A 19,972-nucleotide genomic window follows, 5' to 3' on the forward strand; every position below is an offset into this window, starting at 1 on the left:
CTCATTCCCACAGCATGATTTTTTTTTTAAGAAAAAATTGAGGTAAATTTAGCACATGAAATTCACCATGCTAACTATTTTAAAGTGTACAATTCTGTAGCCTTTAGTGCTTTCACATTGTTGTGCAACCATTGCCACCATCTAGTTTGAGAAGATTTTTCACTTCCTGAAGGAGATCCTGTACCCATTAAACAGCCACTGCTTGTGCTCCTGCTCACAGTCACTAAATCTGCTTTCGTTCTGTGTGAATTTGTCTATTCAGGACATTACATGTAAATGGAATCATATGACATTGGTCTTTTTTTTTTTTAAAGGATTTATCTATTTTTTTTAGAGAACACACAAAAGTGAGACAGAAGAGGCAAGGGGGTGGGGCAGAGGGATAAGCGGACTCCCTGCTGAGCACAGATCTGGTCTTGGTTGTGTAGCCTGATCCTAGGACCCTGAGATCACAACCTGAGCCGAAATTAAGAGTGATACTTAACCGACTGAACCACCCAGGGCCACCTTAACTGGCTTTAGTATGGTTCTAAGAACTTGCTTTTTCTTATGGTTCTCTTATCTATTGGGTCAGCGTGTAAGATTTGCAAACTGTGAGTCAGGTTCTTACACCTGTAGATGCAGGCCTTGATGCTGGACTAAAGGTTGGCCTCACTGGCTCTTCTGTTGATCTGTGCTCAGCCTTATCTGTTGAGCAGCAGGCCTGCAGAGGTCGTGATCTCTGGCCCCTGCAGGGCAGGACTTTTCACACTCAGTGATTGAAAAAGCAGCTCTTCACATCTCTGATGATCAGAGCACTCTTGTTATCTGCTCCGGTGGTCGGCCTGCAGGCTCTTTGTAAAGCACCCTCCCCATGTGAGTTTAGGGAGTATATCATTTCTACTCACTGTTGCCAACACAGAGCGCAGTGCCAGTGCCGTTCTGTGTGCTTTACCAGATGAACTCATTTGATCTTGGTACCCCCGAGGCACAGGCCTCTTCTCCCTGTTGCACAGGTGAGTACATTGAGGCTCAGGGAAGCTGGGCCACATGCCCAGGGTCACACAGGCCATGAGTGGCAGCACTGGTGTTGGCCCTGGGCAAGCTGGCTCCAGAGCCCCACTCTGGTCACTCAGCAGTGTTGTCCCCAGTCACATGTTCTATGATTTGGCTCTCTCCACCCCCCTCTACCCCCCTCCCCTTCTTCTTTTGGACAGGTAAATAACTATATGGTAGAGGAACGTGGCTGTATCTCCTGTGATAATTTAATGATGTTCTCTCTACATTGTGTTGTCTTCATGTCTTCCCATTTATATCCATGCTCATGAAAGGACACTTTGTAGTTTTATTTAAAAAAATCTCTATTGCGTCCTTTTGGTTGGCCATACTTTTTGAAGTACCTGGTACCAGTGTTAGTAACACTTTTTCTATGTGGTACCTTAGTGATAGGCAGTCACTGTTTCCAGGAAATGCATTTTGGCTTGTAACAGTTATCTGTAAAATGTATAATTAGTGATTTTTAGTGAAGTTTACTGAATTGTGAAACCAACACCCTTAATCCAGTTTTAGAACATTTTGTCACCCCAGTAAGATCCCTCACACTTGTTAATAGTTAATTTCTGTTCCTGTCCTCAGCCCCAGAGAATCACTAGTCTATTTTCTGCCTCTATAGGTTTTTGGTTTTTAAAAAATATTTATTTACTTGTTTGTTTATTTATTTTAGAGAGTGGGGAGGGGCAGAGAGAGAGGGAGAATCTGAAGCAAACTCCACGCTGAGTGCGAACTCCACGTGGGGCTTGATCCCAGGACCCAGAATCAGAACCAGAGCTGAAACCAAGAGTAACATGCGTAACCGACTGTGCCAGCCAGACGCCCCTGGGGGTTTGATTTTTTTTTTTTATAGTTAACTTTTTAAAAAAAAATTTTTTTTTTTTTTAGATTTTTATTTATTTATGATAGTCACAGAGAGAGAAAGAGAGAGAGGCAGAGACATAGGCAGAGGGAGAAGCAGGCTCCATGCACCGGGAGCCCGATGTGGGATTCGATCCCGGGTCTCCAGGATCGCGCCCTGGGCCAAAGGCAGGCGCCAAACCGCTGCGCCACCCAGGGATCCCTATAGTTAACTTTTAAAATAAAAATCTTTAAACACATTTAAAAGCAGCAGCACATTATCCAGTGTATAAAGCTTTGGGCTTGCATGTTGGCCAGGGGCTAGCATACTTTCTCTGTAAAGTGCCAGGTAGTAAATATTTTGAACTTTGTGGGCCATATATAGGTCTCTGTTGCGAGTACCCAACTTTGCCATTGAACCATGAAAATAGCCATAGATGGTTGGTGAAATGGTGAATGGGAGCCAGCTGGACTTTGTACAGAAACCAGGACTAGAGATCACAGCAAGTTTATGTTTTCAGCAGTCATGTTGATGGCTGATATTAAGCTACTTAATTTATGGGTGATATTTAATTAAGTAAGATGTAATGGTATTTGGGAAGATATTCAAGAATTTAGATTATCCTGACAATTCAGAGAAATTAGGAGTTTAGGAGTACTCATGTAAGTACTAGGTTTTAGAGAGTCTGGGAATGGTAACCATGAGACAGGATTTGAGTTTTGTAGGGTCATGAGTAAGCATTCATCAGCAATAAATATGAAAGTGAGGGGATTTGGTACTTAAAATAAAACTTTAAAAATTTAAATGTGGATCTATTAGATTTAAATGGAAGATCTAAACATTTCTAGACCAGCAGGTGTGGGTTTGGTCCTGGTGGGCTTGGTTGTTACTGTAAAAGTTGTCCTTCTAGCCAGCCATACTCCCTCTGTGTGATTTTTTCATTATGTCTCTGAGTCTGACGTTTTTGTTTACTTTTTTACAAAATGGAAAAATTCCCTTCTCCAGTTATAAAATTGCTGTGTTCTGAGCAACCTTGAGGTGTTCACAGCAGAAATTGGCAATCCTGTGTTTACTCACCTTATAGAGAGTACCACCGGGGTGGGCTGTTGTGTCCTCTTACAGAATCCGGGGTCCCTGTCCCCAGAGAACAAGATTTTATTCACACACACACACACATACACACACACAAATTTATTTTGTTTTTTTTTTTTTTAAAGATTTTATTTATTCATGATAGACACACAGAGAGGCAGAGACACAGGCAGAGGGAGAAGCAGGCAGGGAGCCTGATGCAGGACTCGATCCCAGATCCCAGGATCACGACCTAAGCCAAAGGCAGACACTCAACCACTGAGCCACCCAGGTGTCCCAAGATATATATATAGGATATATATATATATCCTATATATATATGTATATATATCCTATATATAGGATATATATAAGATATATATAAGATATATATAGGATATATATAAGATATATATGATATATATAAGATATATATATGATACATATATAAGATATATATTATATATATATCTTATATATATATATATAGTCAGGGATTAAAAAATAATAATAAAGTCAAAGATTGCAGCATACATGTATGTGCTCCAGCCCTGTACCATGCCGCCTCTGCTCAGGGTTACTTCCTCCTCACTTACAGATGTGCTCACCACTGCCATCACTCTTGCCCAGCACCCCACTGCTAGATCCCCTGGGGGTGGGTCTGGAGTAAACCGCGGGAAACAGCATGTTAACTACAAGTGTAGTGGCCCTTGCTTAGAGGATTACATACCAGGACTTGAGGTAGTCCCTGGCCCTTTCTTCTCCCACCCCTGCCTCACATCCTCTGAGATGCACACATGATGGAAGATGACCGCATGGATGTTCTCCCATGTGGTAGGTGCTCTTTGCAGGTGCTTCCTGTGGGAGTGCAGTGCTGACACACGTTTGCAAGGAAGTTTCAAATGAAAGGCTAAAGAGGAGTGAGATCTGGCTTGGACTCCCCCTGTACCTCTGGGGTTCATCAGCCTTCAGGATATTGCGTGACATTGCGCTTCTGGCCTACAGGCTTTATTTTTCTGTCCTCTGGCATTTGGATCTCAAGAGGACATTCAGAGTATTACTAATAGTGAGGACCTTGCATAAGTCAGCTTCCACTTTTCTGACTAGCGTCATGCAATAATTTCTGATTTATTTATTTATATATTAAATATTTATTTATTCATGAGAGACAGAGAGGGGAGGGGGGCAGAGACATAGGCAGAGGGAGAAGCAGGCTTCTCCCAGGGAGCTCGATATGGGACTCGATCCTGGATCCTGGGATCATGCCCTGAGCCGAAGGCAGATGCTCAACCGCTGAGCCACCCAGGCGTCCCTGATTTCTGATGTATTTTGATTTATTTCTGCTATGTCATGTACTTTGGCCCTTGTGCATTAATGCTTGTTAGGTTTTAGGGCAGTTGGTTGTGTGCTATAGAATTGACACATGCTTTGGAATTTTCTCAGGCTTCTTTGGCACAGAATTATACTTTGGGTCGTTCAGATGTTCCAACTTTCTTTCTGATGACTTTTATCTCTGAGATATATAAAGGAACTTTAAGAAGAAGATGAAGTGATTAACTTGATCACCTCTATCTTTTCCAATTTCTTTAAAAATAAATTTCAAGTTTTCAATACATATACATACCTGTATATATATGTGCACACATATGTACATTCATATGTTTATACATATGGCGGGGGGGGGGAGAGAATTTCAAACAGACTCTATGTCTAGCATTGAGCCTGACACAGGGCTCAATCTCAAGACCCTGAGATCATGACCTGAGCTGGTATCAAGAGTCAGAGGCTCAACCAGCAGAGCCACCTGGGTGCCCCATTCTACATCAAATTTCTTTTTTCTTTTCTTTTCTTTTCTTTTCTTTTCTTTTCTTTTCTTTTCTTTTCTTTTCTTTTCTTTTCTTTTCTTTTCTTTCTTTTCGTTTTTTCTTTTCTTTTCTTTTCTTTTCTTTCTTTTCTTTCTCTTCTCTTCTCTTCTCTTTTCTTTTTTCTTTCTTTTCTCTTTTTTCTTTTCTCTTTTCTCCTTTTCCTTTTCCTTTCCTTTCTTCATGAGAGATAGAGAGAGAGAGAGAGAGAGGCAGAGACACAGGCAGAGGGAGAAGCAGGCTCCATGAAGGGAGCCTGACTTGGGACTCGATCCTGGGTCTCCAGGATCACACCCTGGGCTGCAGGCAGTGCTAAACCGCTGCACCACCAGAGGTGCCTACATCAAATTTCTATAAAAATTCGTAAATTGTCCTGGGTAACTTTACTGACTCTCTTGCCCTCAGAGTAGAGCTCTTAATGTGTGCACCGCCTTCTGGTTCTTAAGCATCAACCTTCATCCTTTCTTAGAACCCCTGCTGTTTTCCCTTGGAGAAGAGAGAGAGCACAAGTTAGGATGACTTGTGACTCTTTCAGCACAAGAAGATGGTACTGTCTTCCTGTTCATCAGTGAATTACCAGTAAATTATGTAGAACTAATAACACAAAAATAAAAAGAAAGTGCTTCGTGGAGCTAAAAAATGGGTCTGGCTCTTGTGTTTATGATTAAGTTTAAAAAAGGGATATGTAACGACGTTTTGGGGGAATTTCTTAGTTTATGAAAGTTTTAAAAAAGATTTTTATTTATATGACAAAGAGCCAGAGAGGATAAGTAGGGGGAGGGGCAGGGAGAGAAGGAGAAGCATGCTACCTGTTGTGAGGGGCTTGATCCCAGAACTCCTTGAACCCTAGTGGAAGGCAGATGCTTTACTGACTGAGATGCCTAGGTGCTCCAGTATTTGAATTTTAATGACTAAAAATAACTTATGGCATGTCCTTTAAGTGGAACTGGCTTCCAGAATTTTGGGGACATCTGAGCTGGACTAGGCTGGCTCAGTGCTCGGTCACGCTCTCAGTGAGGGATCGGAGCTAAGCACATGATAGATTCTTTGGGCGTGGGGTAAAAAGGAAAATAGGGATGAAGCCAGAATTGTTCCATTGTATTTCTAGCCATTTACTCTCCCTGTAACATGGAGGGAAATATGACACATTGGGCAGATGCATAAATGTTTACAAATCTTGAAGTCAGATACTCCACACAGAAATGGCTAGACCTCTATGAGAAATCCAAGGGAAAATAATGCACTTTACTAAACATGCAATGAAGACATGTTCCTGTGTCAAGTGGGGAGTGCACCTGTGGTGGAGGGAGGCCCAGCTGGGGGGCCAGGGGGACTGCACTCCTCAGTTTGGCTCTGCCCTGTCTGTGTCACTTGGAACAAGTCATCTGTCCCTCTGTTTCAGTTTGTGACTAACCTTGCTCAGGAGACAGTGCTTAAAAAGATACACATGCTCTTTACAAGGATGGAAGAATGCAACATGGTGTATGTGTATAATTGTAGATCACCAACCTTGTTTACACCGGCCCCATTATAGCTGCATTCTCTCCATTACTGTGTTTCTATTTTTGGATTTTCTCTTTCATTTGCTGATTTGAAATAGCAAAGAACATAACAAGCTAGCTTATCCCGGTTGATAGCTGCTAATAAGAAGTGAATGAAGGGACAGTGGGGCCAGCACACTGGGGCATTAGGTCGGGGAGAGTGGTGCTGCTCGTACGCAGACCATGCCAGAGATGGTGGGTGACGAGTCCTCTCAGCTCGGTGCTGTTTTTCTAGGACTGCAAGGCCAGCACTGTTTGACATTTATCTTTGCTTGCAAATGTTAAATTCACTGAATGTGTGTATGGGTAAATATCTGCTTTTAATATGGGATACATGAATGTTACCTGAAAGGTATTTTTGTACTTACTTACATATAAAGCTTATATATATATATATATATATATATATATTTAATATTTTATTTATTTATTTGAGAGAGTGACAGAGCAAGCATGAACAAGGTGGGGGGATGGACAGAGGGAGAGGCAGACTCCCCTCTGAGCAGGGAGCTGATGCAGGGCTTGATCCCAGGACCCTGGGATCATGACCTGAGCTGAAGGCAGATGCTTAACTACCTGAGCCACCCAGGCGCCCCTAAAGCTTATATTTTAAATTTCGATTTGTGCTTTGAGAGTTTTAGTAATATGACAGTAAGTTTTTTTTTTTTTTTTTTTAAGGATAATGGAAAGTTGTGTTCAGGTGCCACAATAGGTTTGTTTAGGCCAAGACTTTGAATGCCTTGACAGGATTTGGAACCCATAGTGTGAATTCTGGCAGATCATAGAGAGTGTTTTATTTTTTTGTTTGCTTTTAAAAAAAATTTTTTTTTTATTATTTATGAGAGAGAGAGAGAGAGAGAGAGAGAGAGGCAGGCAGAGACATAGGCAGAGGAAGAAGCAGGCTCCATGTACTGGGAGCCCAATGTGGGATTTGATCCCGGGTCTCCAGGATCGTGCCCTGGGCCAAAGGCAGGCGCTAAACTGCTGCGCCACCCAGGGATCCCAGAGAGTGTTTTATAGAACACTAGCATTCGTATTAATTTAACTTATCCTTTCTATTCAAATTTTATTTTATCTTTTACTATTCAAATTTTAAAGAAAGTATTTGATTTTATTGTTGGACCATGTATGATTGTGGTTGATAATTTCTTTTCTTTCCTTTTTTTTTTTTTTGGAGCGAGCCAGCCATTGCATGCAGAGTCGGGGAGGGGCAGAGGGAAAGAGAATCACTAGCAGACTCCCCGCCTAGGACAGAGCCTGAGCCTGATTGGGGCGCAGTCCCATAACCCTGAGACCATGACCTGAGCCGAAATCAAGGGTTGGATGCTTAACCATCTGAGCCACTCAGGCGCCCCTGCGATTGAATATTTCTGGAGACTTTCCTCCTCCTCCTGCGATTGAATATTTCTGGAGACCCTCCTCCTCCTCCTCCTCCTCCTCCTCCTCCTCCTCCTCCTCCTCCTCCTCCTCCTTTTAAGATTGTATTTATTTATTTGACACAGAGCACAGGCAAGGGGAATGGCAGGGGGGTAGGGAGAAGCAGGTCCCCAACTCAGCTGGGAGCCTGACGTGGGGCCCCATCCCAGGACCCTGGGATCATGACCTGAGCCTGAGGCAGATGCTTCGCCAACTGAGCCACCGAGGTGCCCCAGGAGACTTTCTTCTTTGTGTATTCTACCTAAATGTAGCCTTTTCATCTCAGTTTCTGTGCCTGCTGCTTGCCAGGGTGAATGTGACAGGGTCATTCCCTCTGTCAGGCAGTGTCTAATACTGGTCAGGGAGTAGGCCTGTGCCATGAGCTTGTCCTGCATTCCCTTGGCAGGGTGTCATGCCCACTATGTGTCTGACCCTGTGCTTCGTTATTAGGGCCACCATGAGGAAAGGCAACAGTGCCTGACCTGGAGATGCTGGGTACCTGGGTGTGGACACAGACTTGACACCAGACAGCCAGAAGCCCATTGGAAGGAATAGGAGATGCGCAGGACTGTAATAGGACTCCTAGCCTGGGGTTGAGCTGAGTCTTATAGGTGAGCGTGCACTTGCCACACTTGTGCACACGTGTGCTGTTGTGATTTGAATGGGCTGGGCATAGAGGCTTGTTGCTCTCCTCGTGTCAAGGTAGCTAGTGAAAGAATGTCCAACCTCCATTCTTCTCTGTATCTCTGTATCTTTCTGTGAGCTCTGCCGAGGTGGGGAGGTGGATGGGGCCAGGCATTCACCTGGAGGAAATAGGGGAGTGCTCATAGGGTTTGCTTCCAGGGAGGGGCTGAGGCACAGAACTTTGAAGGCGGAGCAAATGGTGCATTTCAGGATAGTGTCTATATATGAAAGGTTCTCATTTTCATCATAGTGGTGTTAGGATAGGGAGCTTTTTATTTTTACTTAAACACATGAAGAGTGTTTTTTTTTTTTTTAAAGATTTTATTTATTTATTTGACAGCATAAGTAGGCAGAGAAGCAGGCTCCCCACTGAGCAGGGAGCCTGATCTGTGACTCAATCCCAGAACCCTGAGATGAACCTGAGCTGAAGGCAGACCTTTAACCAACTGAGCCACCCTGGTGCCCCTAAAGAATGCTATTCTGTTTAAAGAAAATATGATATGTGTAGTGAGTACATGAGTATGGCAAAAACTTAGGAATATGGTACCCAGATGGGTGAATTGGGCAGTCATTGGCTGGGTGGGCTAGTGGAGAGCATAGAAGAGTGGGTCTTGCCAGTTCTTTTAATTTAAGGAAATGGAATAGAAAACACTGGTGTGTCACACATACTGTATGGAAATCCCGTCTCTGAATATTTTTGATTTGCTTGGGTGTGGTGTATCCTGATCAGGGTGTGAATTGTATTTCTCACCATGGATTGTGTTTAGAAAAGTATGAGAACTCCTGGCTCAAATGACCTTGAAGGGACTTTTCATCACATCAGATTCTATTTTGCTTTATTTTTTCAGCCACTATTTATTGAATACCTAATTCATGCCAGGGCCTGGGCTAGGATGCTGGGTACAGAAGTAAACAAGACACTCAAGCCCTGCCCTTAAGGAACCTTTTGCCATAAATGAGAAAACAATTTTTATAAATCAGTTATTGCTGTCATTCCCATTGATTCCAAGGGGTATGGTATTTTACAGCTCTGAAGTGGAATGTCTGATGGATGCAGGCAGCAGTCCTAAGGAGTTAGAGCTCCTGGCCCTTGCGTGGTCCTGGTCATTGCTGTTCACACTGTTGTCAGCTTAGGTGAGTTATGTATGTTATTGGTACTAAAAATCTTAAGTGCAATTGATGTTCGAACGTCTTTTGAAAAATTACACTGAGATTGAACCTTGAAATGGAAAGCTCTTGTGTGCACAGTGTTTGATTTCTGTCAGTGAGATACATGGTTGGCCCTGGTCAAATGAAGGCAGTTCTGTATGTCTTTTTTTTTTTTTTTAATTTTTATTTATTTATGATAGTCACACACACACACAGAGGCAGAGGCACAGGCAGAGGGAGAAGCAGGCTCCGTGCACCAGGAGCCCGATGTGGGATTTGATCCCGGGTCTCCAGGATCGCGCCCTGGGCCAAAGGCAGGCGCTAAACTGCTGCGCCACCCAGGGATCCCCGCAGTTCTGTATTTCTTGCAAAGCAACAACTGGGTGCGTTATGGAGCCTAAAAAGGATGATCCCTGTTAACAAATGCATCTTTGCTTTATAACTGAAGAGTGCCTGTCACAGCTGGGACTGCCACCGAAGCAAGAGGAAATAGCCACTTCCTTCGGAATAGTTGAGAGAAGCAGAGGCTCATGTGACCAGCTTTCACATGACATGGCACTGTCATGGGGGAATGGTAACATTTGTATGATAGATGAAATGTTAGGTGATGTTAGACATGTCACAGAAGTGAACATAAGGCATATAAATAAAATCTTTAAAAAAAAAAAAAGGGCAGCCCCTGTGGCGCAGCGGTTTGGTGCCGCCTGCAGCCCAGGGTGTGATCCTGGAGACTTGGGATCGAGTCCCACGTTGGGCTCCCTGCGTGGAGCCTGCTTCTCCCTCTGCCTGTGTCTCTGCCTCTCTCTCTCTGTGTCTATGGATAAATAAATAAAATCTTTAAAAAAAAAAAAAAGTGAACATAAGGCAGACTGATGGCCTAAGGAAAGAGTGATCACCTCAGCCCAGGGACAGTCCTCATGCATTATCAGGAAAGGGACTGCTGACATGGATTCTGTGGTGTGTATTAAGAGTTGATCACATGGACAGAATAGTGCCTAAGTGTGCAAGGGAACCAAGGGTCGAGCAGTGCAGGGAGAGACAGTCTGGGTGACTGTTTAGGAGGTGGTAGGGGCTGCAGGGTGCCTCAGTGGGATGGTAGAGAGGCCAGAGAGCCAATTGCAGAATAATTCTCATAGTATGTACTGGTTGGTATGTAATAGGATGTTTTACATGTGAAGATGTACAACTTGTTTTGTGGTACAAGATGTAGAAAGGAGAGCCTGGCAGAGATGGCTGGTGAGGGTCCCACGGTGGCTGGGAGGTGGTGGGCTTTGTCAGGAGGGTTGGCCTTAGGAAGCATACAGTCCATGGAGTCCCAGGAAGGTGTGAGGTGAGCTCCACAGGTTAGCTGTGGAGGATGGCTGAGGGCCTGCATGCAGCTTGTTTAGGAGGAGGAAGAAGAGGCGGCACTTGTGACACAGGGTGGGGCATTACCTCAGAGTTGTAGAGAGTCCAGAGGGAACAGAGGCGTGAAGAGAGATTGTGAGGTTGCACGAACCTCCTGTGATTTGGCTCACCACCTTTGCTCGCACCATGGTCTGCAGCTCAGGTCCTGTTGTTGGCCTTCAGAAATGCTGGCTCAGCTAGCAACATGCAGGGGATCTCCTGGGAGTGAAGACCGGGGAGTTGGCGGACCTGCAGGTGGAGGGCCACCCAAGGATGCTATCTTAGTGAAGTACAGTGAGGGGAGCCACCACAAGGGTGGGAGGTGTGTTTGTTGGTGCTGGATGTATACAGGGGCTGAAGGGGGAGGTTTGTGTCTGGATGGCTGGACATGCCCTTCATGTGGAGGTGGCACAGGCCGAGCCTGGGGGATAAGAGGGGTGACTCTTGCAGCGTCCTCATCAGTGGGGCCTGGACTGTGGGCTGGGCCTTGTGTTGAGTACTCCCGTTCTTTGCTCCACGGAAGCCTAAACTGAGACCCAGCCCAGCAGGGAGAGGCTGCCATCCTTCCCACGGGTGCAGAGAGGGTGGCTTAGCCAGAGCTCCATGGCTGGTCAGAGGAAAGCCGTGGGCATGGGCAGCAGTCCCTGGACTCTGGAGTGGAGTCAGGGGGAAGTCGACTACATGCAGGAAAGCAGGAAAGTGTTAGTGGGAAGGTGCTCAGTGGGTGCTGTTGGGGCAGGGAACGGAGTGCTTGGAGTGGCTTTACCTGTGCCACGTTTTGAGGGATGTCCAGTGTATATACAGGGGTTCTGTCAGAAGAATTGCAGGATTTCACCTCAAAACTCTCACAGGCCTGGCAGGCAGAGCCTCATCTCTGTTTATGTTGTAAGCTTTTTCCTTCTTGTCAGTGCTCATGATTTTGTCCCAAGCTTTAGGAGTCTGTTCAGGGCTCTTGTGTTAGATGTTTCTAAATCATACTAAGTGCTGTACTAGCCTCCATTAAGGCCTCCCAGTCAGAGAACTGGGCAAGTGGGGGGGGGGGGGGCAGTGCTCGCCAGGGAGTGTCTGGGCAGCCGGGGATCCTCTGGTGTTTCCCCTCACCTCTCTGTCCCGTTCTTTGAAAACACACCTAGGAGCTGATCGTCGATTTCTTACATCCTGTGTGAAATGCAGTTAGAAAGAGGCTCTTTTGAAATTAGTATAAAATTGTAAAAGACATTGTTCCTTAAGGCAGTGGTTTTAAGTAGATCCTGTTCAGGAACCAAACAAAACTTTATATTCTCTTTGCTGTTTATTAGTTAAAGAACATACATGCTATGCTAGACTTTTAAAAATCTCTTTCATTTTTAATCTTTTAAAAAATCCTTCTGTGCTTAAAAAAATAAACCTGTTCCACGATTTTAGTCAAAAGGGTACTGGGATATCCCAATAAGAAGTCAGATGTAAGGCAGGGAGTTGTGTTTGTCATGGTGGTTCTCTCCTGTGTACAGCAGCTGAAACAGCCTGACAGTTTGAAGGAGGTAGGGGATTATTGGTTGGGGGCACTGGTTCCAGACGGGGTTGGGGGATTAGGGTCTGAGGCCGATAGTGGCGTCCTTGAAGGTAGGAGGTGGCTTCCAGAGGCAGCATCTAGGACTCCATGGACATGGTCTCTGAGTTTCCCCAGAGGGCACAGAGGCTGCCTGGATTTGCTGTCATTGATAGGACTTGAGCTACAATCTCGCTCTCTATTGGAGTCCTCCTCTGCTCTGCTGGCTGCTTCCCCTGGTGACAATACTTGTTACTCTTTTTGGCTTTTCCTGGCTGGAGGAAGAGAATCTGTGGCAGCATCTGTATAGTGCCTTTTCCTACTTCCGGTCCAGTTGGGTCATTGCATGGCCTTGTGTTCTCCCAAAGAGGTTCTTGCCGCTCTGTGTCAGAGGACATGTGTCTTGGGTGGTGGTCTACGTCAGTTTGCACTCTGAGTCTAGTTGTGGGTGCTGCAGACGCATCTGTAGGCTTGCCTGTCCTTCCTGTTGTGAGAAGCAGTCATGAACCTGCCGCTCGTATGGCCGGGAGGTTGCAGAGCAAGACTGTGTCTGGGTCTCCTTATCTGCTGAGAAAGCTGGGCATTGAATGGTGGAATCTCCCATGTGGAGGTGCTGTGAAGGTTCATTGAGGTCAGATTGGTAAAGCACTTCGCACCTGCCTATCACAGGGCTAGCTCTGTGTTTGTGTTACAACAGCTCTGCTGCCTTCTCTGCAGTGAGCCTGTTTGCCTCTTACACAAGCCGCACAGATAAGGCCTGGGAAGGAATCAGCCCATGACTGTTGCGTCCCCTGAGCTGGGCCTGCTGTGGGGAGATACAGGGCTTCAGTAAGTGCATGCCTGTGCACCCATGCCTTGTCCTTTCCCTGGGAGGCCAGCGGGACTAGGTGCTTGTTGCATGGTAGATGCCATGTGACCTGAGTGGCTCAGGGTCTAGCAGTGCTGTGGTGCTGTGTGTGTCCCTGTCAGCCCTGGGACCTTGCCCTCTGTGGGCTCCTTTCCTTCTGAAGATTCTGAGAGGCTCTCTGTAGGCCAGTCGCTGATGCGCTTCATGAAGACAGCACAGAATAGAGTCTGTTGATTGGCTCTTCATAATTGATTTCTATTTGTAAGAGTTTTATTTGTTTTTTTTTTTTTTTTTTTTTTTTAAAGATTTTATTTATTTATTCATGAGAGAGAGAGAGAGGCATAGGGAGAAAGAAGCAGGCTCCATGCAGGGAGCCCGACATGGGACTCTATCCCCGGTCTCCGGGATCACGCCCTGGGCTGAAGGTGGCGCTAGACCGCTGAGCCACCCAGGCTGCCCTGTTTGTAAGTTTTAAAAGTAATCTTACATACGAATAAATCCCCGAAGTGGTCCATAATAGTTTCATTTTTACTGGCCTCATTTTATTTTTCCTGCTTTTGGGAGAAGAGGCAGTAGCTATAGTGTGCTTGCCAAGACCATTTGGCTCTTCTGCTGCTCTTGGTCGAATCAGATTTTAGGTGCAGTGCAGGGATGGACAGGTATTGTGGAAAAGTCTGGGCCTCTGTGGTCGGTGAAGCTGCTGATTCTGACAGCAGATCCCAGCCTGCACCCCTCCCCAAAACAGGTCCTCTGAAGAAAGAATGTATTCAGGTTCAGCTGCTTTGCTCAGCAAAGGTCTTTCATGCACTTGAGCATACTCTGGCTGTGAAACTTATTTTCTTATTGATAAATTCTTTTGCTCACAGCATTTTCTTTTTTTCTTTTTTCTTTTCTTTTTTTTTTTTTTAATTTAAATTCAGTTTGCCAACATACGGTATTACATTCAGGGCTCATTTCATTGTGTGCCCTCTTTAATGCCCATCACCTAGGCTTACTGCTGATGTGGAAGTTTTCAGAACAGTTTGTTGCACAGCAATATTTATCATCCTGAGTCTTTTTACTACTGTATGCAGGAGCACAAAAATTATGTAACTATTTTAGTAAAACATCCACGTGTTATTATCAATTAAAGATATTTACATATTTATGTATTTATTTACTTAATTTTTTAGCAAAAGGGACTTGGGGGAGGTGCAGAGGGGGAGGGAAGAAAATCTTAAGCAGGCTCCATGCCCAGCATGGAGCCAGAAGTGGGGCTCGATCTCATAACTCTGAGATCATGACCTGAGCTGAAATTGAATTGGAAGCTCAATTGACTGAGCCACCCAGGCCACCCCTATTGGATAAATATTTAAAATTTCCATCAACTTCTGTCCCACCCTTGATAGGTTTGAATGTTTTACTAAAACTTTGTGGTTGATCCTCAGATGTATCCCCCTGTCCAGCTTGACAGGTTGCTTTGTCCTTGCACATTTCTCTTACAGGGTGGTTACACATTGGCACAGTTCTGTTCACACTCTCAGAGTGGGTTCACTCTACTCGTTTGGGCCTTTGGGGGGCATTCCTCAGCACAGGTGCAGACTTGCTTCTTAATGTGTCTGGGTAATAGGTCTTTGCTCTTTTCCCCTCAATTCATTCCATTTGTGTATCTTCTCATGTAAAAAGGAATGTTCCCCATAAGCACTCTCCCTAATAAATTTATTTATTTCTCTTGCTTGCAAAACCTGGTTGAAAGTGCTTAACAGGCTTGGTAGCCTCTGGGTGGGGAGGGTATTGCTTAAAGAATTTTCCATGTGAGGTAGGCAGGGAGGGTGTGTGGCAGGCATTCTTCCACACCTGTGTGTTGACTCTCACATAGGGTGGTGCTAGGGGAGGGGTGTTTGTGTGTTTTTCACCTCCTCACTGGCTGCAGGGCACCCGATGCCCTGGAGTACAGGTACCTGTCTGTCTTTGCTGAGTCAGAACAGGTCTCATTTCAAATATTTCATGTTTGACACATTTCCTGGCTAGAGGAAACATTCATATTTGTCTTTCTAATGAAAGAGACAGAGAGACTGGATGTTGTGGTGAAGTGCTCCATAACAGTGGCAGCGACAGTAACAGCCAGTTGGAAGGAGTGCTGGTTACAGCTGGAGGCTGTCCAGAACAGTGGCCTGAGGGGCTGGATGGTAGGGGTGGGGCATGTGGAGGCTGCTGGAAGCAGCTCAGGGATGTCTTGCTGTGAGCATTCCTGTTGTATTGGGAACCAGCCTGGATGTTTGTGCACATCTCCTCCTTGAGACACTTGCACGCTTGTCTAGGAAGTGAGTCTTAGACATGTTAAAATATTCCTGAAAGACACAGGCCAGCTAGGTAAAAAAATGGATTTGTTTTGGCTTAGAACTTAAAGGAATTGAGAGACAAAGATGGAAACAGACAAAAGCAATATGTCTGGATAAGCTGTTTCTAGAGAGAAGGTGACGGAATTTTCTTTACTTGGGATCACTTTCGAGCAAAACTCTGGGGAAATGAAGAATCTTAATCTCTTGTTAATAGGCAGCTTTTTGAGACAGAGCTTCCCAAGTGTGACCTAGATAGGTACTACTCCATCACATCCCAAAACATGTTTTTTAATTATGTTTTAAACGGTGTAGAAGATAGTGTAGAATACCGGGTGCAAGTTCTTGGTGAGGAGGGTATAGACATCACCTGGTGTGTTTCCCAAGGTGCCACACCTGTGGGTGTCACCCCTGCCTTTGCTGGGCTTTCTCCCTCCCCTCATGTGTTAATGCTGGTTTGGCTCCTGTCCTTGGTGATTCCTGCACTTGTACGCACCAAGGACTCTTTAGACCTGTCCGACTCTCCACATGGTGGTGAGTTAATGTTTCTTACTTTGAGGAAGTGTATTTCTAGGATCTTGGTCACAACTGATCTTGATTTTGCTTCCAGTGCAAGACTTTTTACCTTTTAGACCCTTAATTTTTAGTTGTTTAACTAGAATAGATTGTTTTGAAATCTGCCAACAAATGTACTGTCAGGCTCAGATCTTGGATGACTTGAGGAAAAGGTTTTTACCAAGAACCCAGGAAGGCAGCTTTCTGTGAGTGGCTATAATTGGCTGGTGCCGCTGTGGGGTCACTATGGCAACACTAGGTTACGAAGATTGCAGCATGAGGCCTGTGTTTAATTATGCAGGGTAGGTTTAATTTTTTCAATTCAAGTTTGTACATCTTTGACTTTTTTTTTTGAAATTGAATTTTTTTTTTTTTTTTTACTGCATTTGTAATTGGATGGCAGAATATATTCTGCCCTTAGATTTGCAGGGTCTGAAAAAAAACGTCTGTGTAATATAGTCTGTTTTGAGAATTTCTTTAGTCTCTTCAGAATGAAAATTCATTTAAATATTTTAGGGCGTCTCCCCCCAGGGAGCTTTAGCACATACATAGTGTAGGAAACTTACTTATTATTTTAATTGTGATCTAAAATAAACTCTTCTCCTTTTGCTTCAACATACATAGGCATACCAAGATGCCTACAGTACACACATTACAACACAGTCGCAAGTGTGCCTATTATTGGGTCATATGGATTTCTTCTCTCTTCTCGCCTGACTGGCTGGGTGCAGCTCTCAGCTCCTGGAGGAGGTTGTCCCCTTGTTCTGCCCCCTGCTGAATGGGGCCAGGAGTGTCTGTAGCCCTCTTAGGGGCTGTGCCCACATGGCTGGGGCGGAGACTTTTTTTGGCCCTTAGTACTTGGCATTGTCTGGTGGTTCTCTTGTCGTGGCTCTACTGTTAAATTTACTCCACCCCTGTGGGAACGCTGACATTTTATACGAATATATTTGTAAGATGTTCATTGTTCAGTAACAGCATGCTGAATTCTTCGCAGGAAGCCTGTTGGTTTGAATCATTGCATTGTTTGTCCCCTTGAAGAACAGAGAGTAAAAAGAGGCAGGGAGAATGGTGTGGGACCCAATGCTAGAAGTGAGGGAGACTGTTGTAGACCTTGCCCATGGCATGCAGTCCTTCCCTCTGCAGTCTCCTCATGAGAGTAAAGTCATGGATCATGGAGTTAAAATGGTAACTGTGGCTCAGCTCCCAGACCGAGGAGAAACAAAATGCCATCTGATGTGGGTAGGGTGTTCAGAAAGCTGTGTATGGAGTGCAGTGGAGCCTTCCTTTCTGGAGGCTGGCCATCCAGTCTAGACCCTAAAAGAGTTCTGTTTGTTAGCATTTAGCTCGCAGCCAGGTCCATATGTGATCATTTAGAATGGAAACATTTTACAGGGGTCTAAGGTTTACAGAGATTTGTTTAGAACACCTTTGGTGTTGCCTGTGAACTGTGTAGGTACAGAATATAACAGGCATTTCTTTGTTGACTGTGCGGTTATATTCACAGTCTTTGTTGCTGAGGCTGTTCCCTGTATTTTTCAGTTTCATCTTAAATATCACGTTGTATTTTCCATTAATTTTTCATGCATATGCCTAAATCCTGTTTTACATGGAGAACTTTGTTACTTGCTTTTTTTTTTTTTTTTCATTTGGTGCAGTTTTTAGGCCATGTTTGATTTTATCCCCTTAGAAGTAAAACTATTAACTGAATGTTGCTGGCTTTTAAGTTTATATATACAGGCATGCTTTGTCTATTGTAGTTGGAGATACTGTGTTTGGTAGAAATTGAAGGTTTTGGCTAACCTGTGTAGAGCACATCTACCAGTGCCATTTAAAAAAAATTTTTTCCTTTTCCTTTCCTAGATTTTATTCATTTATTCATCAGAGACATAGGCAGAGGGAGAGGCAGTGTCCCAGAGGAGCCTGATGTGAGACTATCCCAGGACCCCAGGATCCCACCCTGAGCTGAAGGCAGATGCTCAACCACTGAGCCACTCAGGCTCCCCCTTCCTTTCAAAGATTTTATTTGAGAGAGTGAGCGAGAGAGCAGGAGCAGAGGGAGGGGCAATAGAGGAGAAGCCCACCCCCCCCCCCCCCCGCCCGCCATGTTTCTAACAGCATTTGCCCACTTGTGTCTCTGTCACATTTTGATAATTTTTGCAATATTTCAAAACTTTTTCATGTTTTTTTCTTGTGGTGATCTGTGATCAGTAGTCTTTGATCTTACTGTTGTGATTGTTTTGGGGTGCCAGAAACCGTACCCATAGAAGTTGGTGAACTTAATTGATAAATGCTGTGTGTGTTCTGACAGCTCCACCAACCCGCCTGTCCCCCATCTCTCTCCCTCTCCTTAGGCATTCTTATTTCCTGAGACACAATAATATTGAAATTAGCCCAGTAAATAGCTACAATGGCCCCTAAAGGTTTAAGTGAGAGGAAGAATCTCCTATGTCTCATTTTGGATAAAAAGCTAGAAATGACTAAGCCTAGTTAGAAAGGCATGTCAAAAGACAAGATGGGTCAAAAACAGCTTTTTGCACCAAACAGTTAAGTGTTGAATGCAAAGTAGAAGTTCCTGAAGGAAATTAAAATTGCCACTCTGGTGAACACACAAATGATAGGAAAGCAAAACAGCCTTATTGCTGATAGGAGAACGTTTTAGTGGTCTGGATAAAAGCTTGAATCAGCCACTACATTCCCATAAGGTAGAGCCTAGTCCAGGGCAAGGCCCTGACTCTTGGGTTCCCTGAAGGTGGAGGGAGGTGAGGAAGTTGCAGATGGAGGTAAAGTTTAAACCTAGGAGAGGCTGGTTCATGAGGTCTAAGGAAAGAAGCTGTCTCTGTAACATAAAAGCACATGGTGATGTAGAAGAAAGTGCATATGCTGATGTAGAAGCTACAGCAAGTGATGTAGAAGATCCTGGGGAACATCTCTGTAACAAAAGTGCATGGTGATGTAGAAAGTGCTGATGTAGAAGCTTCAGCAAGTGGTATAGAAGATCCTGGGGGAGATCATTGCTGAAGGTGGCTACACTGAACAGATTTCCACGGTTGACAAAATAGCCTTCTTTGGAAGAAGATGCTATCTAGGACTGTCACAGCTAGAGGGGAGGTCAGTGCCTGGTTTCCAAGCTTCAGAGGACAGGCTGACTTTCTTGTGAGGGGCTAATACAGCTGGTGACTTGAAGTTGAAGCCAGTGCTCATTGACCATTCCCCAAATCCTGGGGCCTTTAGGAGCTGTACTCTATAAATGGAACAGTGAAATCTGGATGACAGCACATCTGTTTACAACATGGTTTACTGAATAGTTTAAGCCCACTGTTGAGACCTGCTGCTCAGAAAAAAAAATTCCTTTCAGAAATATTACTGCTCATTGACAGTACACCTGGTCATCCATGAGCTCTGATGGGGATGGGCAGCAAGATAAATGTTTTCATGGATTTTGAGCGATTCAAGATTTGAGTGGGGGAAGTAGCTGCAGATGTGGTGGAAACAGGAGAACTAGAATTAGAAATGGAGCCTGAAGATGGGCCCGAATTGCTGCAACCTTGTGATAAAACTTGAACAGATGAAAAGTTGCTTCTAATGAGGGAGGAAAGAAAGTGATTTCTTGAGATGGAATCTACTTCTGGTGGTGTCTCTGTGAAGATTGTTGAAACGACAGCATAGGATTTAGAATATTGAATAAACTGAATTGATAAAGCAGGAAGGTTTGAGAGGATGGACTCTAATTTTGTAAGTTCTATGG

The 19,972-nt window shown here is 44.5% G+C and overlaps 1 protein-coding gene across 7 annotated transcripts in view; it reads left to right on the forward strand.

Annotated features, from left to right (window-relative positions):
* The window catches only part of ANKRD11 (ankyrin repeat domain 11), a 190,662-nt gene that overhangs the window by 39,249 nt on the left and 131,441 nt on the right, over positions 1-19,972 (forward strand). Inside the window, exon 1 of one of the 7 annotated variants that reach the window (XM_038538029.1) lies at positions 9,559-9,578. The exons of the other annotated variants lie outside the window; for them this stretch is intronic. The gene's annotated coding sequence lies outside the window, so the exon portion shown is untranslated. Of the gene's footprint in view, positions 1-9,558; positions 9,579-19,972 lie in introns of those variants that run through there. 7 annotated transcript variants of the gene reach the window in all.

The sequence above is a fragment of the Canis lupus genome, chromosome 5, assembly GCF_011100685.1.
Source record: "Canis lupus familiaris isolate Mischka breed German Shepherd chromosome 5, alternate assembly UU_Cfam_GSD_1.0, whole genome shotgun sequence".
Taxonomy (NCBI): domain Eukaryota; kingdom Metazoa; phylum Chordata; class Mammalia; order Carnivora; family Canidae; genus Canis; species Canis lupus.